Below are 25,762 nucleotides of genomic sequence, written 5' to 3' on the forward strand. Positions count from 1 at the left end.
CACGTGAAAAACTGTTCAAAATCATTAGCCATCAGGGAAATTCAAATCAAAACCACTCTGAGATACCACCTTATGCCAGTTAGAATGGCAAAATTGATAATTCATTTTCTGAGGTTTCCTCCTCAGTTTACAGTCCAGGTGATTCATTTTCCCATTGCCAAATAGTGCTGTAGAACTCCTAGCCTGAGCCTCCTGGTTTTCTGGAGACCTGATTGTCCTGTGCTGTGCTGCATTGGGGAGCTTGTGTTCTCAGGGCTCCTAGTCAGCCTGATATCCAGGGGATTCTTGTGCGAGTATTCTGCTGAGTTGGAAGCCTCATGATGTGACGGCTCTTGGTTGACCTCATGTCCAGGGTATTCTTTGGCTGGTGCTGACCTTCTTTGTACATCTCATGGCTTTAGCACTCTTGGTAGGCCTTGTGTTCTAGGGGACACCACGCCCCAGTGCTCTTTTGGTATCAACCGCTCCTGATCTCAGTCAGGCAGGTGTCCAGGTGAATCATTTGCCAAGTGCAGAGCTTGATGTTAGAGGAAGGCTCCTGCTTGGTCTGGTTTTGTTAGGACTCAATTGTTCTGTGCAATTTGGGGAGGGAGAGCTCCCACATAGAGGACTCCCATGCAGACCAGTGTCCAAGGGTCTCTCTCTCAGTGCCAAACTGAGTTTGAAGGCTCATGCCTGGAGGTCCTGGAAAGCAGGGTGTTATGGAGACTTGACTACCTTGCGCTCTGCTGGATTGCAAGGCTCCTGTTCAGGGGACTCTCCCTCAACCTGGTCTCAAGTGTCCTCACTTGGCATTGCAAAGCTCGGTTAGAGATTTCATATTCTCAAGACTCCCAGATGGACTGGATTTCTGAGGATTCAATTGACCTGTTATCTGTTGCACTGGAGAGCTTGCACTTGGCCGAGGGTCTTGGTAATTCCTTTGCCTGGTACAAAGCTGAGTTGGAGGGCTCATGATCCTAAGGCTCCTGATCACACCATTTCCCAGATGACATGTTATCCTAGTCCTACGCTTGGTTAAAGGGATCCTGGTAAGTCTGGTGTTCTGGGGACTTGAGTGCCCTATGGCTCTCCCACAATTAAACAACAAAAAGAAATAAAAGGCATTCAAATTGGGAAGGAAGAAATAAAATTTTCACTATCTGCAGATGACATGATACATTATACAGAAAACCCTGAATACGCCCCCACACATGAAAAAAACAAACAAACAAACAAAACACACGCACACACACACACACAAACAACTATTAGAACTGATGAATAAATTCAGTAAAGTCAGAGGATCCAAAATCAACGTGTAGAAATCTGTTTCATTTCTATGCACTGCTAATGAATTGGCAGACTGAAAAATTAGGAAAGGAATGCAATTTCAATTGCACCCAAAATAGTCAGACACCTAAGAATAAACCTAACCAAAGTAGTGAAAGACTTGTACCCTGAAACCCCAAAATGAATGAAAGAAACTGAAGGTGACAGGAAGAAATGGAAAGACATTTCATGCTCAGGGATTGGAAGAACAAATATTGTGAAAATGTATTTACTACCCAAAGCAATCCATACATGTAATGCTATCCCTATTAAAATACCAACAGCAGTTTTGAAAGAGCTGGAACAATCAATCCTAAAATGTATATGGTACCACAAAAAATCCTCAATAGCAAAACCAATGTTCAAACGAAAAACAAAAGAGGAGGTTCCATGAACCCAGTCTTCAAGATATATTAGAAAGGTGTAGTATTCAACATTGTATGGTACTGTCATAAAATTAGACATATAGATCAATGGAACGGTATAGAAAACACAGAAATAGATTCACATTTTTATTAAAGAAAACATGGCATGTGTCTTTGATTGTGTAAAATGGAACAAGATATTACAATTTGCAATTACCTGAATGAAGCTACAAGGTATTATGCTAAGTGAAATAAGTCAGTAAGAGAAAGACAAATACCATATGATTTCACTCATATGTGAATTAAAGCAACATAAGAGCAAAGGGGAAAAAACAAGAGAGGCACAAAGAAGTTGATGGTCTCCAGAGGACAGTGTGGGGGATGGGTTATATAGGGGATGGCTATTAAGGAGTGCACTTCTGATGAGCGCCAGGTGTTGTCTGCAAGTGTCAAATCACTACATTGTATACCTGAAACTACTATTACACTGTACGTTAACTAACTAGAATTAAAATAAAATCTTTAAAAATTTAAGTGGTTACAAATGATCTAATTTTAGGTGCAATGAGCAATTGGTGTAGCAAGCATAGAATGCTGTTAAGATAATTCCCTTAATTGATATTAAAGTGTATAATGGAATTCATATTGCATTTAAGTGTTGCAAATGGTTCCTCTTTATATGCTTGAAAACAGTTATGAACTTTTAAAAAATATCTGTATCAATGACAAATTCTGGTATTGATTGATAAATAAAGAATATAACTTAATTCTCCTTGGAAAAAGAAACAAGCATTCATGTCTAAGAGGCAGAGAGGACCCTTCCCAAGCTCAACCACGGCAAACCTAGCCATGTCACGTCAGTGCAATTCGCAAAAATTAGATCCAAGGATACAGTATTGAAAACGGCCAGGGCAAAGAAATTTCTCAGATACCAAGGCTAAGGTATCAGAATTACATAAGACCTGTCTACAGAGACCTGGAATGTGAGAAAGGATTGGGGGGGAAGCATTTTTGAAACTCTTTCAGAGAAAAACATACAACCAAGGATCCTTTCTCCAGCAAGGCTGTCATTCAGAATTGATGGAGAAATAAAGACCTTCCAGAATCGCCAGACACTGACCTATTTCGTAACCATGAAACAGGCCTACAGAAGATATTAAGGGGAGTTCTATAAAAGTAAAAATGTCCCAAGAGTGATACCGAACAGAAAGTCACAATCCATGGAAACAAAGACTTTACAGGCAACATGGCATCATTAAAATCATATCTCTCAATAATTGCCCTTAATGTAAATGGCCTAAATGCTCCCATAAAATGCCTCAGGGTTGCAGATTGGATAAAAAGACATGACCCATCCATTTGCTGTCTAAAAGAGACTCATTTTGAACCTAGAGATACATCCAGACTGAAAGTAAAGGGACGGAATACCATCTTTCATGCCAATGGACCTCGAAAGAAAGCTGGGGTAGCAATTCTCATATCAGACAGATTGGATTTTAAACTAAAGACTATAGTTAGAGATACAGAAGGGCACTATACTCTTCTTAAAGGATGTATCCAACAAGTGGATATGACAATTATAAATATATATGTCCCTACAGGGGAGCAGCAAGATACACAAGCCAACTCTTAACCAGAATAAAGAGACATATAGATAAAAATACTTTAATAGTAGGGGACCTCAACACTCCACTATCAACAATAGATAGATCACCTAAGCAGAGAATCAACAAAGAACCAAGAGCTTTGAATGCTATACTCAACGAGTAGGACCTCATAGATATATATAGAACACTACACCCCTAGAACCAAAGAATAATCATTCTATTCTAATGCCCATGGAACATTCTTAAGAATAGACCATGTTCTGGGTCACAAAACAGGTCTCAACCGATACCAAAAGACTGAAATTATTCCCTGCATATTCTCAGAAAACAATGCTTTGAAACTGGAACTCAGTCACAAGGAAAAAATTGGAAGAAACTCAAGCACTTGGAGAAAAAGAACCATCCTGCTCAAGAATGATTGGATAATCCAGGAAATTAAAAATCAAAATAAAAAATTTATGGAGCCCAATGAGAATGAAAACACAGCGGTCCAAAACTTATGGAATACTGCAAAGGCAATCCTAAGGGGGTAATACATAGCCATCCAAGCCTCATTCAAAATAATAAAAAATCTAAAATGCAGTTTTTATATTCTCACCTCAAGAAGCTAGAACAGCAACAGAAGAACAGGACTAATCCACACACGAGAAAGAAGTTGATCAAGGTTAGAGCAGAGATCAATGAATTAGAAACCAGGAGCACAGTAGAGCAGATCAACAGAACTAGAAGCTTGTTCTTTGAAAGAATACATAAAATAGATAAAACATTGGCAAGACATATCCAAAAGAATAAAGAAAGGACACAAATTATTAAAATTTTGAATGAAAAGGGAGAGGTCACAACCAACACCAATGAAATAGGAAGATTTATTAGAAACTTTTATAAAGAGCATTATAGCAATAAATTAAGGAACTGGGGAGAGATGGAGGCCTTCCCAGAAACCCATAAACTACCAAGACTGAAACAGGAATAAATTGATTTTTTAAACAGACCAATTAATTATGAAGAGGTTGAAACAGTGATTCAAAACCATCCAAAAAAAAAAACTCCAGGGCCTGATGAATTTCCTGGGGAATTCTACCAAACATTCAAAGAAGAAATAATACCTATTCTCCTAAAGCTATTTCAAAAAATAGAAACAGAAGGAAAGCTACCAAACTCATTCTATGAGGCCAATATTACCTTGATCCCCAAACCAGGCAAAGGCCCCATCAAAAAGTAGAATTACAGACCAATTCCCCTGATGAATATGGATGCCAAAATTCTCAAAAAGGACCTAGCTAATAGGATCTAAAAGTACATTAAAAGGTTATCCATTATGGCCAAGTGGGCTGTATCCCTAGGTGCAAGGGTGGTACAACATTCACAAATCTATCAGTGTGATAGATTATATCAACCTGAAAAAAGCCTAAAATCATATGATCCTCTCAATAGATGCAGAAAAAGCATTTGACAAAATACAGCATCCATTCCTGATTAAAACCCATCAGAGTGTAGGGATAGAAGGAACATTCCTCACTCTCATAAAATCCATCTATGAAAAGCCTACCGCAAATATCATTCTCAATGGGGTAAGGCTGGAAGCCTTTCCCTTAAGATCAGGAACATGACAAGGATGCCCACTCTCACCATTATTATTGAACATAGTACTAGAAGTCCTTGCAACACCAATCAGACCACAAAAAAGGATAGAAGGTATCCAAATTGTCAAAGAGAAGTCAAACCCTCTCTCTTCACATATGAGATGATACTCTATATGGAAAACCCAAAAGAATCCATCCCCAAACTACTAGAAGTTATAGAGAAATTCAGTAATGCGGTGGGACACAAAATCAATGCTCAGAAATCAGGTGCATTTTGGGGGTACCTGGGAGCCACAGTGGTTAAGCGTCTACCTTCAGCTCAGGGCATGATCCCGGTGTTATGGGATCGAGCCCCACATCAGGCTCCCCTGCTGTGAGCCTGCTTCTTCCTCTCCCACTCCCCCTGCTTGAGTTTCCTCTCTCACTGGCTGTCTCTATTTCTGTCAAATAAATAAATAAAATCTTAAAAAAAAAAGAAATCATTTGCATTTCTTTACACGAACAATGAGGCTGAAGAAAGAGAAATTAGGGAATCCATCCCAATTAAAATAGCACCAATATCATACGTTATCTTGGAATTAACTTAACCAGATACATAAAGGATTTATATTCTAGAAACTACAAATTACTCTTGAAAGACATTGAAGAAGACACAAAAAGATGGAAAAATACTCCATGCTCATGGATCAGAAGAATTAACATAGTTAAAATGTTCATGCTACCCAGAGCGATCTACACTTTCAAAGCTATCCTGATCAAAATACCGATGACATTTTTCAAAGAACTGGAACAAACAGCCCTTAAAATTGTGTGGAACCAGAAAAGGCCAGGAATCATCAAGGAATTGTTGGAAAGGAAAAATATAGCTGGGGGCATCACAATGCTGGATTTCAAGTTGTACTACAAAGCTGTGATCCCAAAAGACAGCACGGTACTGGCACAAAAATGGAAACATACACAAATGGGACAGAATAGAGAACCCAGAAATGGACCCTTGGCTCTTTGGGCACCTAACCTTTGAAAAAGCAGGAAAAAATATCCAGTGGAAAAAAGACAGTCTCTTCAATAAATGGTTCTGGGAAAATTGGACAGCTACATGCAAAAGAATGAAAATTGACCACTCCCTCACACCATACACAAATATAAACTTCAAATGGATCTAAGACCTCAATGTGAGAAAGGAATCCATCAAAATCCTAGAGGAGAACTTAGGCTGCAACTTCTTTGACATCAGCCACAGCAACTTTTTTTTTATGACAGATCTCCAAAGGCAAGAGAAACAAAAGATAAAATGAACTTGTGGGATTTCATCAAGTTAAAAAGCTTCTGCACAGCTAAGGAAACAGTCAAAAACACTAAGAGGCAGCCCACAGAATAGAAGAATATATTTGCAAATGACACTACAGGTAAAAGACTGTTTCCCAAGATCTATGAAGAACTTCTCAAACTCAATAAACAAGATACAAATAAACAAATCATAAAATGGGAAGAAGATATGAATAGACACTTCTCCAATGAAGACATACATATGGCTAACAGACATGAAAAAATGTTCAAAATCATTTGCCATCAGGGAAATTCAAATCAATAGCACACTGAGATACCACCTTACGCCAGTTGGAATGGCAAAAATTGACAAGGCAAGAAAGAACAATTGTTGGAGACAATGTGGAGAAAGGGGATCCCTCATACATTGTTGGTGGGAATGCAAGTTGGTACAGCCACTCTGGAAAACAGTGTGGAGGTCCATTAAAAAGTTAAAAATGGAGCTACCCTATAATCCAACAATTGCACTACTGGTTATTGACTCCAAAGTTGCAGACATAGTGAAGAGAAGGGCCATATGCACCGCAATGTTTATAGTAGCATTGTCCACAATATCTAAATCGTGGAAGGAGCCAAGATGCCCTTCAACAGATGACTGGATTAAAAAGATGTGGTCTATATATACAATGGAATGTTACTCAGCTATCAAGAAGAATGATTTCTCAACATTTGCTGCAACGTGGATGGCACTGGAGGAGATAATGCTGAGTGAAATAAGTCAAGCAGAGAAAGACTATTATCATATGGTTTCTCTCATCTATGGAACATAAGAACTAGGAAGATCGGCAGGAGAAGAAAGGGAGAAAGAAAGGGGGGTAATCAGAAGGGGGAATGAATCATGAGAGACTATGGACTCTGTGAAAAAAAACTGAGGGCTTCAGTGGGGAGGTGTTAGGGAATGGGATAGGCTGCTGATGGGTAGTAAGGAGGGCACATATTGTATGGTGCACTGGGTGTTATTCGCAACTAATGAATCATCGAACCTTACTTCAAAAACCAGGGATGTACTGTAGGTTGACTAACATAATATAATAAAAATATTATTATAAAAGAAAAAATTTAAAAAAATCAATTTCTTCCTTTTTCAGTCTTGGTAGTTTATAGCTTTCCAGTTAGGTATCCATTTCTTACAGTTTTTTTTTTAATTTATTGGCATATAGTTGTTGGTAATAGTTGCTAATATTTGTTTATCTTTCTTGGTGTTGGTCGTGCTTTCTCCACTTTCATTCATAATTTTATTAATTTGGGTCCTTTATTCTTTTGATTAAGTGTAGCCAGTGGCATATTGATCTTATTTATTCCTTCAAAGAACCAGCTTCTAGTTTTATTGATCTGCACTGCTGTTCTCCTGGTTTCTAATTTTGTGATCTCGGCTCTAATCTTGATCAACTGCCTTCTTGTGCATGGGTTAGGCCTGTTCTTCTATTCCTGTTGCAGCTTGTTAAGGTGAGAATGTAAGGACCGCGTTTTAGATTATTCTATTCCTTTGAGTGAGGCTTTGGTGGCTATGTATTTTCCCCTCAGGACTGCCTTAGCAGTGTCCCATTGTTTTCGGACCAATGTGTTTTCATTCTCATTGGTTTCCATAAATTGCCTAAGCTCATCTTTAATTCCCTGGTTTACCCAATCATTCTTTTTTTTAAATAACAATAATTTTTTATTATTTTATTTTAGTCTCCAGACAGTATACCCATAGTTTTTGATGTACTATGATTTATTATTTGAGTATAACACCCAGTGCACCATACAATACGTGCCCTCCTTAGTACCCATCACCAGCTTATCTCCTTCCCCCATCCCCCTCCCCTCTGAAGTCCTCAGTTTGTTTACAAGAGTCCATAGTCTCTCATGGTTCATTCCTCCTTCTGTTTACCCCCCCTTCATTCTTCCCTTCCTTCTCTTACCAATCATCCTATTTCTTATGTTCCACAAATGAGTGAAACCATATGACAATTGTCTTTCTCTGCTTGACTTCTTTAACTTAGCACAATCTCCTCCAGTCCTGTCCATGTTGCTGCAAATGTTGGGTAATCGTTCTTTCTGATGGCTGAGTAATATTACATTGTATATATGGACCACATCCAGCGAGAGAGGGAACACAAGCAGGGGAATGGGAAAGGAAGCCATAGTTTGGCTATTGTGGACAATGCTGCTATGAACATTGGGGTGCATATGGCCCTTCTCTTCACTACATCTGTATCTTGATACCGATATTTTTTAAAAGTTCATAACTGTTTTCAAGCATATAAACAGAGAACCATTTGCAACACTTAAATGAAAAGTGAATTCCATTACATATTTTAAAATCATTGAAGAGAAATATCTTTTTTTTTAAGATTTTATTTATTTATTTGACAGAGATAGAGACAGCCAGCGAGAGAGGGAACACAAGCAGGGGAATGGGAAAGGAAGAAGCAGGCCCATAGCAGAAGAGCCTGATGTGGGGCTCGATCCCACAACGCCGGGATCACGCCCTGAGCCGAAGGCAGACGCTTAACCGCTGTGCCACCCAGGAGCCCCTGAAGAGAAATATCTTAACAGCATTTTGTGTTTGCTGCACCAATTGCCCATTGCACCTAAAGTTAGATCATTTGTAACCACTTAAATTTTTTTTAAGATTTTATTTTAATTCTAGTTAGTTAACATACAGCATAATAGTAGCCTCACGTATACAGCATAGTGATTCCACACTTGCAGACAACACCTGCTGCTCTTCAGAAGTGCACTCCTTAATCCAAATTCCCTATTTAACCCATCCCCCACACCGTCCTCTGGTCACCATCAACTTCTCTAGATTTAAAGATCTGTTTATTGGTTTTCCTCTCTTGTTTTTTCCACTTTGTTCTTATGTTTCTTAAATTCACATAGGAGTGAAATCATATGGTATGTGTCTTTCTCTTACTGACTTATTTCACTTAGCATAATAACTTGTAGCTTCATTCAGGTAATTGCAAATTGTAATATCTCGTTCCATATATATATGGAATGTGATGTAATATAAATGTGAATCTATCTCTGTGTTTTCTATGCTGTTCCATTGATTGATATATCTAACTTTATGACAGTACCATATGACGTTTATTACAACACCTTTGTAATATATCTTGAAGGCTGGGTTCATGGAAACTCCTCTTTTTTTTTTTTGAACATTGGTTTTGCTATTGAGGATCTTTTGTGGCTCCATACCCATTGTAGGATTGCTTGCTCTCGCTCTGTAAAAACTGCTATTGGTATTTTGATAGGGATTGCATTAAATGTGTGGATTGCTTTTGGTAGTAAAGACATTTTCACGATATTTGTTCTTCCAACCCCTGAGCATGAAAGGTCTTTCTATTTCTTCCTGCCATCTTCAGTTTCTTTCATTCATGTTTTGGGGTTTCAGGGTACAAGTCTTTCACTTCTTTCTTTAGGTTTATTCTTAGGTGTCTTAATATTTTCGGTGCAATTGCAAATAGCATTGCTTTCCTATATTTTCTTTCTGCCCCTTCATTAGTAGTGTATACAAATGCAACAGATTTCTACACATTAATTTTGTATCCACTGACTTTACTGAATTCATTGATCAGTTCTAATAGTTGTTTTTTGTGTTTTTTTTGTGGGGGGGGATATTCAGGGTTTTCTGTAAAGGGTATCATGTCATCTGCAGATAGTGAAAATTTTATTTCTTCCTTCCCAATTTGGATGCCTTTTATTTCTTTCTGTTGTCAAATTGTGGGAGAGCCATAAGGCAGTCAAGTCCCCAGAACACCAGACTTGCCAGGATCCTTCTAACAAAACCCCTCCAACCAAGTGTGGCACTAGGAAAACATGTCATCTGGGAAGTGGCATGATCAGGAGCCTTAGGACCATGAGCCCTCCAACTCAGCTTTGTACCAGGCAAAGGAATCACCAAGACCCTCAGCCAAGTGCAAGCTCTCCAGCGCAACAGATAACAGGGCAACTGAATCTTCATAAGTCCAGTCTGCCTGGGAGTCTTGAGAATATGAAATCTCTAACCGAGCTCTGCAATGCCAAGTGAGGACCCTTCGGCTGAAGGAGAGTCCTCTGAACAGGAACACTCCAATCCAGCAGAGCACAAGTAGTTCAAATCTGCAGAACACCCTGCTTGCCAAGACCTCCAGTCCATGAGCCTTCAAACTCAGTTTGGCACTGAGAGAGGAGACCCCTGCACACTGGTCTGCATGGGAGTCCTCTACTGGGGATCTCTCCCTCTCTGAATTGCACAGAACAATTGAGTCCTAACAAAACCAGACCAAGCAGGAGCCTACCTCCAACATCAAGCTCTGCACTTGGCAAATGATTCACCTGGATACCTGCCTGACTGAGATCAGGAGCACTTTATCCCAAAAGAGCACAAGGCCTTGGTGTCCCCTAGAACAAAAGGCCTACCAGGATTGCTAAAGCCATGAGCTGTACAAAGAAGCTCAGCACCAGCCAAAGAATCCCCTGGACATGAGGATGACCAGGAACCCTCAGATTATGAGGATTTCACCTGAGAGAACACTCACAAAGAATCTCCTGGAGACCATACTGACTAGGAGCCCTCAGACCACAACCTATGCAATGCAGCACAGCACAGGACAATCAGGTCCCCAGAAAACCAGGAACCCTCAAGCTAGGAGCTCTGCAACGCAGTTTGGTACTGGGCAAATGAATCACCTGGGCTGTAGACTGAGCAGAACCCCTCAGAAAATTAGTTATCCAACCCAGCAGAGCATAAGGCAATCAGGTTTCTATAACACCAGGATTTTCATGAGCCCTCTCTCCTAAACCCCTCCTCCCAGACCTGGAAGCGGATGAATATATTATCTGGATATTTGGCCCAGCAGGAGCTTTAAGACCTCAAGACCTCCAACTCAACTCTGCACCAGGAAAATCAGTCACATGGACACTGGGGGAAAAATGGGGTGGAGTCTTTTAATGCAGTCAGGAACACAGCATCACAGTCCCAGAACACCAGGACCACTGGATGCCCTAGATCATGACACCCACAGCTTAGCTGCACACTGGAAAAAGGAGTCCACTGGACACTGGGCTGAGTGGGAATCCTCTACCTGAGAGCTCTTCAGCCCAACAAAGCATAGGAAAATTGAGTCCTCACAACACTGGGCCGACCAGGAAACTTCAGACACTCCAACTCAGCTTGGCAGGGGGCAAGGGACTCATTTAGACACCAGGATGACTGGACTCACTCCAAATGGGACCCACTAATGGAACAGACAACTTCCAATTGAATCCATAGACCACCAGATCCACTGGGAAATCTGGGACCCCAAGGCTTCTGTTTCAACTTGGCCTTTGGCTGAGTATCTTGGACACCCAGCTGAGGAGTTGATCTCTGACCAAAAGCCCTCCAACCCAGTAGAGCACAAGGCAGTTGGGTCCACAGAGCAGAACACAGGCTGGCTGGCAGCCCTCTGGTCATCATTCCTCCAACCCAGGTCTGCACTGGGCCAAAACCCTAGAACTCTTGGCTGACTGGAGGCCCTTTAACTAAGCCGATTCCAGGGCAATTGAGTCTCCACTGGCTTAGAATGGACTTCAACCTAAGGTCCTTGTAGATTGTCACCTGGATAGCTTCCCTATTTTGGGGAGTTCTCCTCAGGAGAAAAGGATACAATGCACAAAAAGGAGCCAAACTGGAAGTTTGAAGAATTTGAAATAGAACTCATAGCAGAAGATGAGGTGGGGGGCTGCAGGGAATTGTAGAAGAGAACCCAGGCCCTGAGTACAGAAGAGTCTTTGGCTTAGTTCCTCCAGATGAAGCAGAGGTGCTCCTACCTGGAAGGAGAGGTGGAGACCTTAGAAAAACAGCTCAAGTAGTGGAGTGAGAGGCAGGCTCAAGTCTATGAGGTGGAGAGATACTTTGGGTATGTGAACGATTTGTTGGAAACTTTTGCCTTCCAGACAATGTCTTCCAAGGGGTGATGTCCCTTCACCCACCCATCCAAGATGGCATAAAAGTGGAGATTGGAAAAGTGTGGTCACGTGTAGGAATGGAGGTGCGGCTTGAGTTTTAATATTTATCAGGGGACTAAATAAATAATTTAAAGTCATCATTTCAGAATGAGTAATTTACAGGAAACAACCCCTGGGGGACTGTGATGTACTGCCCAGCTTACCCTCACTACTACACCTTATAAGGCATCACATCCTCCTGTTGGCTGCAGGTTCTACTCCAGAGTGCAGAGCAAGAACTTGGGATAAGGTGGGTGGGACAGCAGGTTAATTGTCTTCTCACCCTTTGTAATGAACAAATAGGTATTTTAACTACTCTAGTGACTGTTTTACATAAGCACAACTTCCCTGCTTGTCACCATCTCTGAGCTCTTTCTTCAAACATATGATCATTTAGCAAATGTCTTGGATATTTTGTGAGCTTTCAAACATCAATAGGCCTATGGTCAGGTGGCTGTTACCACGTATGAGTGAAGCTTGCTGGGCAGGTTAGTCTGCTCTTATACTGGGGTTTCACTGCTGCCTCTGAGCCCTGCTGAGCCCTGCTTCTGGAAGGAAGGGACCTCACAACACTGAGAACCAAAGACACCCCCACAGCCTGGTTGACCATTGGACCTCATCATTCCTTCACCTACACATCCCCTAAAGAGACACCCAGGACCCTGTGAGAGATCCAGCACAATCAGGATCAATACGAGGAGAATAAACTACTAAATGAAAATCCCGGTCCCTTTCATTCAATATCCTGAAAAGCATACACTAATTTACCTGGGGCTATCATGCAGGTGTGTTGGGCAGTGGGTGCAGGTGGCCTGCTGCTGAGACAGAATTAGCTGGATTTCTTGAGATTGCTGTTTTCTTTGTCAGTTTTCATTTTAATGACAGTGTTTGTGCGCACAGCTTCCATTTACTTTCCCAGAACAGATGATGTTATTATTGTAGAAATTTTTGACAGCTCAACACACCATAATGTGTTGAACTGTCATTTTATGACCAAGACATAACCCTCTGAGACAGGGCCCAGGACCTCTGATTACCCCATTCCCTGGTCCCCACAATCTCTCCATGTTATCATCTTATGGAACACTCTACACTGACATCACACTGAATGTGAGTTCTCCAGGATGCAGGGAGAGCTTCTGTGACATTGGCACAAATGGTGGCCTTTTCCGGCCACAGCTTGAGTTGTTCACACAAACAGACTATCAGTGACAAGGAAAGAATGTGCCACTTGGACACATAAAAGACCAAGGTCATAAGACCCCAGGCAGGTCTGGGATGCTGCATTCCCAGAATCTGTCCCGAAGACACACAGATGGTCTCCACTAAATATGCCTGATGTGTCAAGTACCTTAAGATCCCTGTGTGTTTGAACAACAAATAGCATCATCACCTGGTCAGAGATCAACCTCCTCCTGAGGTGTGACACCAGGGAAGGAGGCAGGCTGTGGATGGGGCCTGGAGGAACAGGAGCAGGTGATGTATCCACAAGGCCACCTGCAGGTAAGTGGAGGAGCCTGGTGTGAATGGGCCTCACTTCCTGCTGTGGTCCACCCACCTGCAAGGTAGGTGCCAGCATTTCTCAGCCCTGCGCTTGCATTAGCAGTGCTTGTGAGCCCTTCCTCAGCCTCCAGAGTGTGTCATTCCTTGTGAGTGGATGAGCACGGGCATCACCATTTCCACCCAGCTGCTTCCTGGACCCTCCACTCTGATCCTGGGCCAACACACCCCCAGCAGGGGCCATAACCTCGCTCCTCTCCAGCCCTAGTGTTTCCAATTCACTCTGCCGTCACACCAGAAATTATAGGTAAACTTTTAGTTTCCCCAAATCTATTGGGTAAGTGGAAATCTTTATTGCTGCTGAAGTTAAAGGATGAGCTCAAATTCACTGCATATTTAAATGATTTCAAAATAATATAAAATAAGTTACTGAACACAGGATTCCCTACTATTGGCTTTCTCATTACTGTGAAACTCAAAAGAAATTTGGGTCTCTCAGTGAACACATTTTGTGCTTAATTGAAAGATTATACTCTGAAAAAGCACATGTTTCTGGGAGTTATGAAATGTATTCATAAGTATTCTGATCTAAAGAGTGGTGATACAGCACAATTCACAACTGTTTACTACTTAGTTTTGGCAAGAAGTTAAGGGGTGAGAATTCTTTCCTTTTTTCCTCCATAATTTAGAAACTTAATGAGAATTTCTGTTTTTGTGGTAACATATTTTTATATGTGAGTTAAATAAGAATATGTTCTCCTTGTGACAGAACACAAATGGAAATGTTTGTCATTCTTTGACTGGAATGGCATATTTAATAGAGGTGCATAGACTCAGATCTGACCAGACAGCTCGAAGGAATAAGGTTGACTTATTGAAGACATTCTAGCCCTTGGAAATAGCAGCCTGACACCTTGTTTGCAAGGTTCCAGAAGCCTTATCTGGTGAGGGAGGAAGCTCACTTCTAGAAGGGCAAGTGCAAAAACCTCAGGATATTTTTGAGTCATCAAGAAGAAAGATTAACTCAAGTCTTTGGGGCTTACAGTCAACATCTGATGGAGAGCATTTGGCTGGGATTCTGACCTTGAGATGCTGTTCAAATTTATCTGAGATTCCTCATGAAAAGTTTCCGCATAGCTGGTTTAAAATGGCCTACATAATGGGGGCGCTTGGGTGGCACAGCGGTTAAGCGTCTGCCTTTGGCTCAGGGCGTGATCCCGGCGTTGTGGTATCTAGTCCCAAATCAGGCTCTTCTGCTGTGAGCCTGCTTCTTCCTCTCCCACTCCCCCTGCTTGTGTTCCCTCTCTCGCTGGCTGTCTCTATCTCTGTCAAATAAATAAATAAAATCTTTAAAAATAAATAAATAAAATGGCCTTCATAATGAATGGCTACTCTTGCTGCACTTATGTAAATAACCAGGCAAAGCATGTTGAAACTAGGCTTATACTGAAGTGGAATTGGTTTTGATTTGGCTATCCCATCCCTGTACTGCCCCCCAACAACCCCTCAGTTGGGTTCCTAGAGTTACAAGCCTCTTATTATTTCTCTCCCTGACTTCTTATTTTATTTTTCCCTACCTTCCCCTATGTTCACTCCTTTTGTTTCTTAATTTCCACATATTAGTGAAATCATATAGCTTTTTGTCTCTCATTGATTTATTTTGATTAACATAAAAGCCTCTAGTTCCAGCCACATATTTACAGTTGACAAGGTTTCATTATTTTTGATGGCTGAGTAATATTCCTTTGCCTTACAGACCACATCTTCTTTATACATTCTATCGATGGGAATGAGCTCTTTCCATAGTTTGGCTATTGTGGACGTTGTCACTATAAATGTTGGGGTGCATGTACCCCTTTGAACCATTATGTTTGTATCCTTTGGTTAAATACCTACTAGTGCAATAGCTGGGTCATAGAGTAACTCTATTTTTCAGTTTTTTTTTTATGAAAAGTTTTCCAGAGTGCCTGTACCAGTTTGCATTCCCACCAACAGCGTAAGAGGGTTCTCCTTTCTCTGTATACTCACCAACATCCGTTGTTTCATAAGTTGTTAATTTTAGTAATTATGACTGGTGTGAAGAGGAATCTCATTGTGGTTTTGATGATCATTTCCCCGATGATGTGTGATGTTGAGCATCTTTTCATGTGTCTGTCAGCCATCTGTATGTCTTCTTTAGAGAAATTTCTGCTCATGTCTATTTAGATGTGTCCTTTCTGGGTTGACCCATTCTACTTGTGATTTTAGCATAGCAGCTACCCAGCCAGTGAATGCCCTCACCATGGACTCTGATGTGTCAACATCACAGGGTAGCTTGTGCTGTAAGACCTGAGAGTTGATTTTTTTCCCCTCTCTTTGACACCATGCAAGATCCTGACTTAAGCTTTGATGGCAGATGTTTCCACCTCAAAGAGGGCGGTCTCCAGTAAACACTTTGCTGGCCAATCAAGGAGAACTCCAGTCCAGCTCTGCACCCTGAGGCTCCTTTGTTTTAGAGAATCTGGGTGGATTTTGACACCTGAATATTTGGACCACTTTCCTTTTCTCTTCCTGTGATTGGAATTCTTGCACTTACATTTAAATTCACCAATGTAGAGTGAGCTCTGAAACCCTTGTTCCCCACCAACCACCCAGTTAATAGCAGGAGCCCAGCCCTAGGTTCTGTGTCATTTCCAGGTCTTGCAAGTAATGCCCATGGATTTTCCCAAAGGTTCCTGGTAGTTGTTGCTACAGGGCACCATAAATTCCTAGTAGGAAACACAAGGGTGCTTGTGGACAGGCAACAAAGACACAGGAGGTTTGGGGTGCCATCGGGGACCAACACTCACATCCACAGATGGGACGCCCAGGCCCTCTGGTGCTCAGAACCCATGGTGTGAAGACCCTTCCTCTCCTCTGAGTCCCCCCTCTCCTGTCCCTGCTCCACTCTGCTTGAAGCCCATCCCAGGGCCCTGGGCTCAAAACCGGCTCTCAGGTGAAGTAATTGAGGGATCCAGGCTCCCTTGACCAGTGGGGAAAACCCTGGCAGAGCTTCAGTGCCCATGACTGTTCTTAGATCCCAGGACCTGTGAGTGTCAGGTCACCTCCCCCAGTTCCCATTTCTCACCTCGGGGAGGAAGTCTGGGCCATAGCAAAGAGTGAGCCAGGCTCTGCCCCAGAGGGTCCTCAGTAGAGCTGGGCCAAGTGACTGGGTACAAGGTGGTGGCTCTGGGAGGAAGGCAGAAGGCAAGAGGTGAAAGCTTCCTGGTAATTGGCCACATGAAAAAGATCACAAGGTAGAGCCACCTGATGATTGGCCAGTGAGAGTAGGACAGCAGTAGGTCCCTGGTGATTGGCAAGGAAGTGCTGTGCAGAGAAAGAGGCCTGGTAGGGTGCACGGTAGATGGGGGTGGGCACAGCTGCATGGTGATTGGCCAGGATGAGAGAGGGGCTGGGACAGCCATCTGGTGATTGGCCAGCGACCCTATGGTGCCTTAGGGGTCCTAGTGCAGGCAGTTACAAAAGCAATTTCCACAGGGCTCCAATAGGGGAGAGAGGATTCCACCTCTCCTCCCATCTCCACGCCACTGGCACCTACCACACACGCAGGTAGACCAGCCCTCAACCAACCTCAGATTGCCATGCATGCCTGCCCGCCTCCCTTCTCTAATGCCATGATCTGCAAACCAGACTCCCTGCTCAGAAAGGGAATATGTAACCCACATGGAGAGCCACCGACACCTCTGTGCCCCTGCAGATGCTCCACACAGCAAAGGCCACCTGCCAACACCACTTCCCACACTCTGACATCCACCCACAGGCATCATGGGAGTCCAGGCCCAGGCTTTCCCTTCCTGTTCAAATGGCCTCCTCCACCTGTAGAACTCAGCATCTCTGCCTGGCCGGTGTGAGCTGGCTGGAAGCATTTTCCACCAGTCCCCATGCACCCCGCTCCATGCTGCCTTCCAGAATATGAGCCCTGAAGATGCATACAGTGTTCTGGACTCAGGGACCTCCCACTTCTCTTGACAACCCACCATGACCACGTTTTTGGCTACCAAATAGTACTCCTATTGCGAAACAGGGAAGCACTGGCCCCCAGGCCCTGAGCACAGAGGAGTCCTAGGCTGAGCTCCTCCAGCCTGAGGAGAAGTCCTCCCTACTGGAGGGGGAGGTGGAGATGGAGGTGTCAGGGGCAGGCTGAGGTCCCAGAGCTTCTGAGCTTCTTTGTCCAAAGTCAGGGCTTCTTGGAAGGTTTTGCCTTCTAGAACACATTTTTCTAAGGGGGGATTTCACCACACATGCCCACCCCAGGAAGACATAGAAGGGAAGTTTAGCTGCTGCGTGGGTTACCTCCTGGAACGGAGGTGGCATGAGCTTCAGGATATATGTCAGCTTTAAATAAATACTTGTGTTGAAATGCAAAAGAAGAGTTTCAGGGTGTTTGTAATCCACAGCTCAGCATCATGGTCACCTTGGCATCACACTAGTCGCTGCATTCTCACTATGGTGGCCAGCGGTCTCCAAGCCTCTGAGAAAGTGGCGGTGAACTATAGGGAGCTGACAGCATGACCTGCCCATCCGAGTCAACACTGTTCACACACACTGACACCTTTACATCTCAAGGCTAGCCGCTGAGGTGGGTGCCACTCTGATAGAAGGGAAGAGAAGCAGAGTATGTATGCACTGGTATTTTGGCATAAACCATTTTTGACCCGAGACCTCTCAGACGTTGTGGCTAAACTTGGATCTAAACTTGGGCCATTTAAAGTCTCTTTTTGCAACAAGTACATTCATGTTCCATTGGCCAAAGCAAGTCATACAACCAACACATTCAAAAAGAAGAGTAAATGTGGTAAATTTGGAGGGCTATGGCCATGAAGGGAAGGTGAAAGAATAGGGACAAATAATACAATTTACTTTACTTTTCTAGCCTGTAATCCCCTAAACAGAAGGATCTTCTTTATTCTGTATTGTTAGTGCCTAGCAGCATACCTGGCATTAGTAAATGTAACCAAGAAGCTTGAAGGAATGAGTATGACCAGGTTTTTCTAAACATGGTTATGGTTCTAATTCTTTTTCTTTTGGATCCAAGAAGGATTTAGGTTTGAATCCATGCACCCTCGTTTGTAGCTTGGGATTTTTGGCAGTAAAATCAATAATAGAAATATTATGTAACAGCAAAAACAGACAGTATTTCTTGAGTGTTTACTGTGTGTCAGAAACATGGGTACAAGTTTTAGGTTTGCAATGACATTTCAATCTTCAACCACATTTATGGGGTAGGCATTGCTATCCTATGCTGCAGATGAGGTGACTGAGAATCAGAGAGCTTCAGGAATGTACTCAATGTCACACAGCTAGGAGGAGGTGGAGCTATGATGGGGACCCTGACCCACTAGGCTCTATAGCCTTCTTCCATGTGCCATGTTATAGCACAGCTACATGCTAAGGTAAGTCCAATCAATGTCACTTTCCTCATCTGCAAAATAGGGACACACAAGAGCATGACCACTCTGTAGAATTGTTACCAGGTTCAGAGAAAAGTCCTGTATCAATGGCCTGGCACAGGGAAACATCCACTCTGGGCACTCGGCAAATATTACTTCCTGCTCTCCTTTCCATTTCATGTCTGGCTCTGGCTGCCAGATGAATGTAAAATTTCCTCTGGATGTGATCCTCCAGTTCCATAGATGTACGTTAGTTAAACCTTCACTACTCAACCACTAAGACCCTCCTAGGCCCTCCACTGGAATGTTTTCCAAAATCCAACCATCAGCAGTGGATTTCTAAAACCCTTGGGAGGACTGGCCAAGTGGCTCAGCATTTCCCTTGGCTCCTAAGTATTCATGATCCTTGATGGATTCTGAAGTTAGCCTGCCCCCAGGGATGAGGATTTATAGAGGAGGGTAGACCCAGATGTTCACCTCTCAGTTGAGTAGGTGGAGAGAAAGCAAGCAAGTGGCAAGGGTAAAGTTGCCAGAGTGACCTGTGAGGTGCCAAGCCCAGGAGTAGGGTGGGTCTTCCCATACTGTGCTCAGAAATTTCAGACATCAAGAACGGGAGGAGCATTTTGCAGAACAAGGATATCTGTTTTGGAGAGCACAATGTTGTACAAGAGGAGGGAGAAACATTTAATGAGCACCTACTGTGTGCCCAGCTCCTTCACCAAATAAGGCTATTGGATCCTGAAAGAAAAAGAGACTGTTTTACAGTCAGGAAATGGAGACACTGACAAGTGGGATAATTTGAGTAAATTCATAAAGATAAAAGTCCAAGATGGGGACCTAACTCACCTCACCTAAGGTGAGAACTGAACTCACCTCCTCCATGGACCCATCAAGTCTACACCTATTTATAGAGCAGATCCTTCTGAAGAAGAATGGAGGGCTGACTGAACAGGTTCTGCACAATACACAACAGAGACACCCTCACCATCTTGCCAACTGCAGTGTGAGACATACTTCTGGGGGCTGGAAGCTGATCTGTCTGCCCTGGGTCGCAGAAAACAAGCTGCAGTTTAAAGGGCAACCAGGATATGAAGGATCCATCCTTCGAGAACCCCCCCCCCAAATGTGGAGGGGTTGGTGCAGAATCTCCTTCTGTGCCGAGGTAAGGGCAAGAGCCATGGTTCCGATTGCCCTCCACCTTGATAACATGGACAGAAGCAGGGACTGAGCACCCCAGGCAGCTTACTACCTTGCTGAGCCCTGGGTCCCCAGCCGACTCAAACCCAGATGTGCCAAGAAGGCAGCCCCAGCATAGCACACACGGGGACATCCCTGGTCATCATTCATGACAGCTCCAGATAACACACTGAGCAGACACAGGTGGTATGCACCCCAGAACACTCCATGCTTGCAGACCCCAGCTTGCTAGGGCACCCCTGCATGGAGAGCCACATGACCTTGACTACTTCAGCTGCAGCTTCCCTGACAAGGAGCCAACTATGTGGAAAGCCCAGGACCCCCATGTCTCCATTCTGTCAGGACACTCACAAGGCTGAAGACCCCAGGACACCCCAGCTTTCACCCAATTGAGTTTCAGGCATTCTGCTAGGAGATCCTATGTACAGAGAAGCTCCACCAATCCTGAATCTACTTGAGCTGCTGCTACACTCCTGAAGTGTCTTCTCTGCAGAGTGCCCTGGGACTCTCCACCCCACATCCATATCAGCTACAGCTGTCCTGCTAGGGCACGCCCTATGAAGAGCACCCCAGAAAACATTAGCTCTTGATCCATCTCCACTCCAGCCACCCTGCCAAGGAGCCCTCTGCACAGAGAGCCCTGTGACACCAGCTTGTATCCACATCAGCTTCAGCTAACCTGCCCAAGTTCCCTCATTGTGAAGATGCATGCACCCCTATGTTTATTGTACCATGAGTTACAGTAGCCAAGGCGTGGAAACAACCCAGGTTTCCACCAGAAAGGAATTGATAAGGGCTGTCCATCAGCCTAAACACCACTTCCCTGCTTGCCTAGCCAGGAGTCCCTGTCTATACCACCAGATCTCCCCCAGTTTGCCCACACCTCCCAAAGGGTACCAGCCCAAAACCCAGTGCCTATGCACCCCAGTGCCTCTCCAGAACTTTCATATTTGCACACCACACCACACCCCCACAAACTATCAGCAACCCTAGGCCCCACAATCTGCCCATACCCTGAAGAGTCCCAGCCCACACCCTGGTGCCCCTGCAACCCTGGCCAGAATAACACCAAGAAGTACCTGCAAATCCTGGTCCTCCCCCTCTTTGGTAGCAGTGGGCTGCAGCCCCTGGAACAGGAAGCCAGCTTGTGAGAGAAATTCCAGTTGGAAGAGGAAGCAGAAGACTTAGAATGTGGGTTTTCATGCACTGAGGTAACACAAGGATCACCGCATCTTTCCAAATCTTCCAAGCGTGTTGTCATTGATATTACAAGTTAGAAAGCCTTCTGTGTCTTAGCAGCCAATGGTGTTCCAGCAGCGACACTGCAGGAGAGGACAAAAACAAAGTTTGTAGGAATGCTAACAATTACAGAGTCCCTAAAACACCACAGACATGGCATAATTCAACCCTGGTACAGATTTATGAATTAGAGGCACATAAGATTTGAACAGGGAAGGAGTTTTCCTTCTGTTTCTATTCTTTGAAACAGCTTTAGAAGAATAGGTATTATTTCTTCTTTGAATGTTTGGTAGAATTCCCCAGGGAATCCATCAGGCCCTGGAGTTTTGTTTTTTGGAAGGTTTTTAACCACTGCTTCAATCTCTTCATAATTAATTGGTCTGTTTAAAAAATCAATTTCTTCCGGTTTCAGTCTCGGTAGTTTATAGGTTTCCAGGAATGAGGCCAATATTACCTTGGTCCCCAAACTAGGCAAAGACCCCATCAAAAAAGAGAATTACAGATCGATATCCCAGATGAATATGGACACCAAAATTCTCAACAAGATCCTGGCTAGTAGGATACAACAGTGCATTAAAAGGATTATCCATCATGACCAGCTGGGATTCATCCCTGGGATGCAAGGGTGGTTCAACATTCACAAATCTATCATGGTGATAGTTTATGTCAACAAGAAAAGAGTCAAGAACCATATGATCCTCTCAATAGATGCAGAAAAAGCATTTGACAAAATACAGCATCCTTTACAAGAAAAGAGTCAAGAACCATATGATCCTCTCAATAGATGCAGAAAAAGCATTTGACAAAATAATGAAAAGCCTACAGCAAATATCATTCTCAATGGGGAAAAGCTGGAATCCTTTCCCTTAAGATCAGGAACACGACAAGGATGTCCATTCTTTCCATTATTATTCAGCATAGTACTAGAAGTCCTTGCAACACCAATCAGACAAGAAAAGGGATAAAAGGAATCCAAATTGGCAAAGAAGAAGTCAAACAGTCTCTCTTTGCAGATGACATGATACTCTATATGGAAAGCCCAAAGGAATCCACCCCCAAACTACTAGAAGTTATGGAACAATTTAGTAATGTGGTGGGATACAAAATCAATGCTCAGAAATCAGTTGCATTTCTATACACATACCATGAGACTGACGAAAAAGAAATTAGGGAATCCATTCCATTTACGATAGCACAAAAAATCATGTTATCTTGGAACTAACTTAACCGGAGAGGTAAAGGATCTATATTCTAGCAACTACAAATCACTCTTGAAAGACATTGAAGAAGACACAAAAAGATGGAAAAATATTCCATGCTCATGAATTGGAAGAATTAACATAGTTAAAATGTCCATGCTACCCAGAGCAATCTACACTTTGAGCAATCTACCGATCAAAATACCGAGGACATTTTTCAAAGAACTGGAACAAACAGCCCTTAAATTTGTGTGGAACCAGAAAAGGCCCTGAATAACCAAGGACATGTTGAAAAGGAAAAACAAAGATGGGGGCATCACATTGCCAGATTTTAAATTGTACTACAAAGCTGTGATCCCAAAGACAGCCTGGTACTGGCACAAATACAGACCTCATAGACCAATGGAACAAAATAGAGAACCCAGAAATAGACCCTTGGCTCTTTGGGCAACTAAACTTTGATAAAGCAGGAAAAAACATCTGATGGAAAATAGACAGTTTTTTCAATAAATGGTGCCGGGAAAATTGGACAGCTACATGCAAAATAATGAAATTTGACCACTTTCTCACTCCATAAACAAAGATAAACTGCAAATGGGTGAAAGACCTCATTGTGAGACAGGAATCCATTAAAATCCTAGAGAATAGCATAAGCAACAACCTCTATGACATTGGCCACAGCAACCTTTTTCATGACACATCTCCAAAGGCAAAAAAAAAAAGCAAAAGTAAAAATGAACTTGTGGGACTTCATCAAGATAAAAACTTCTGCAGAGCTAAAGAAACAGCCAAAAAAACTAAGAGGCAGCCCAAGGAATTGGAGAAGATATTTGCAAATGACACTATAGAGAAAAGACTGGCATCCAAGATCTACAAACACCTTCTCAAACTGAGTACCCAAGAAACAAAAAAACAAATAAAAAATGGGCAGAAATATGAACAGACACTTTTCCAATGAAGACATGCAAATGGCTAACAGACACATGAAAGTGTGTTCACAATCATGAGCCATCAGGGAAATTCAAATCAAAACCACACTGAGATACCACTTTACGCCAGTTAGAATGGCAAAAATTGACAAGGCAAGAAAGAAAAATTGTTGGAGAGGATGTGGAGAAAGGGGTTCCCTCCTACATTGTTTCTGGGAATGCAAGTTGGTACAGCCACTCTGGAAAACAGTGTGGAGGTCCCTTAAAAAGTTAAAAATTGAGCTACCCAATGATCTAGCATTTGCACTACTGGGTATTTACCCCAAAGATACAGACATAGTTAAGAGAAGGGCCATATGCAACCCAATGTTCATAGCAGCTCTGTCCACAATAGCTAAATTGTGGAAAGAGCCAAGATGCCCTTCAACAGATGACTGGATTAGGAAGATGTGGTCCATATATACAATGGAATACAACTCAGCTATCAAAAAGAACAATTTCTCAACGGTTGCTGCAACATAGACGGCACTGGAGATAATGCTGAATGAAATAAGTCAAGCAGAGAAAGACAATTATCAAATGGTTTCTCTCATCTATAGAACAGAAGAACTAGGAAGATCAGTCAGAGAAGAAAGGGATAAAGAAAGGGGGGTAATCAAAGGGGAAATGAAGCACGAGAGCCTATGGACTCTGAGAAACAAACTAGGGCTTCAGAGGGGAGGGGGTGGGGGAATGGGAAAGACTGGTGTTAGGTAGTAAGAGGGGCATGTATTGTATGGTGCACTGGCTGTTATACGCAACTAATGAATCATTGATCTTTACATCAAAAACCAGGAATGTACTGTATGATGACTAACATAATATAATTAAAAATATTATGATAATAAAAAGAAAGAAATAGGAATATCGGTAGGAGGAGGAAGGTTAGAATGAAGGGGGAGTAAACAGAAGGGTGAAGGAACCATGACAGACTGTGGACTCTGGGAAACAAACTGATGGCTTCAGAGGGGAGGGTCATGGGGGATTGGGATAGGCCACTGATGGGTATTAAGGAGGGCACATATTGCATGGTTCGTTCACTGGGTGTTATACGCAAATAATGAATTATGGAACATTGCATCAAAAACTGAGGATGTACTGTATGGTGACTAATGTAACAAAATAAAAATTATTAAAACAAATAAAAATAAAAACAATAAAAAAAAAACCTTAAAAAAATAAACAGGGAGGGAGCCTCATCCCCAGGAAACATGTAAGCCTTCAGGGATTATAGCTCCAGATGCAAATGTCTTCCATGCTATACCCATTAATCACTAATAAAATCCACTCATTGCCAGTTATTGATCGATCAGTGGTCTGCAATTTGTATATGTACCCACTAAGGAATCCTCATATTCCCCCAGCATTTTAGGTCTGGTCTGCCAAAGCCTGCCTTCATGAAGCAGGACCTGGATGTTCTTGCATTTGGAACACACCGCAACATCCCTTCATCCACCAGGAGACCCCCGTCAGTACATCCTTGAATGTCTTTGTAGAAAGACAGCTGCTGGCCTTCCCTGTGTTGCATGAGTAGGAGAAGTTATGGATATTTATTCCAAGTCTGATGTAATTAAGCTTGCTGCTGAGAAAACGTTCAGTAACCTAGATATCACAGGGACCCAGGCCCTCAGCTCCACTCACAGTGTCTTGAGGGTGTTGTTATGTACGGTAAGCTGGAAATCCTGGACATATCAGTGAGGGGTGACCTCTGGGCTGCAGGTCACAAGTGAAGCAGATAGCATCTTGGGTGTCATTTCCCTGTCAGACGTGTGGTAAGCCCTGATACTCATGCCTGCAGTTGCCAAACAAGGAGACAGAAGCAGAATGCCACTGTGCATGCAGAAGCCCTTGGAGAAAACATGAACAAGAATTCTGGGTCAGGCTTTGCCTCCTGAACACTGACCATGATAGAAGATGGTGAAATGGCTACAAATGAGTATCATGGTTTAGTGAAGGATATTTTTTCCAGTGATGGTGAGACCGAATATAATATGATTCAGGCTTGCATTAAAAGACTGTTTTCAGACCTTTGAATAATTTCAGATGCTATATGTTATCAAAGTGCACTGTGTACTGAATT

General features: G+C 42.8%; 1 pseudogene; it reads left to right on the forward strand.

The window, feature by feature from the left end:
* Positions 1 to 837: 837 nt before the first annotated feature.
* Positions 838 to 25,545, forward strand: LOC100482973 (annotated as a pseudogene).
* Positions 25,546 to 25,762: the final 217 nt, after the last annotated feature.

The sequence above is a fragment of the Ailuropoda melanoleuca genome, unplaced genomic scaffold, assembly GCF_002007445.2.
Source record: "Ailuropoda melanoleuca isolate Jingjing unplaced genomic scaffold, ASM200744v2 unplaced-scaffold7480, whole genome shotgun sequence".
Lineage (NCBI taxonomy): Eukaryota > Metazoa > Chordata > Mammalia > Carnivora > Ursidae > Ailuropoda > Ailuropoda melanoleuca.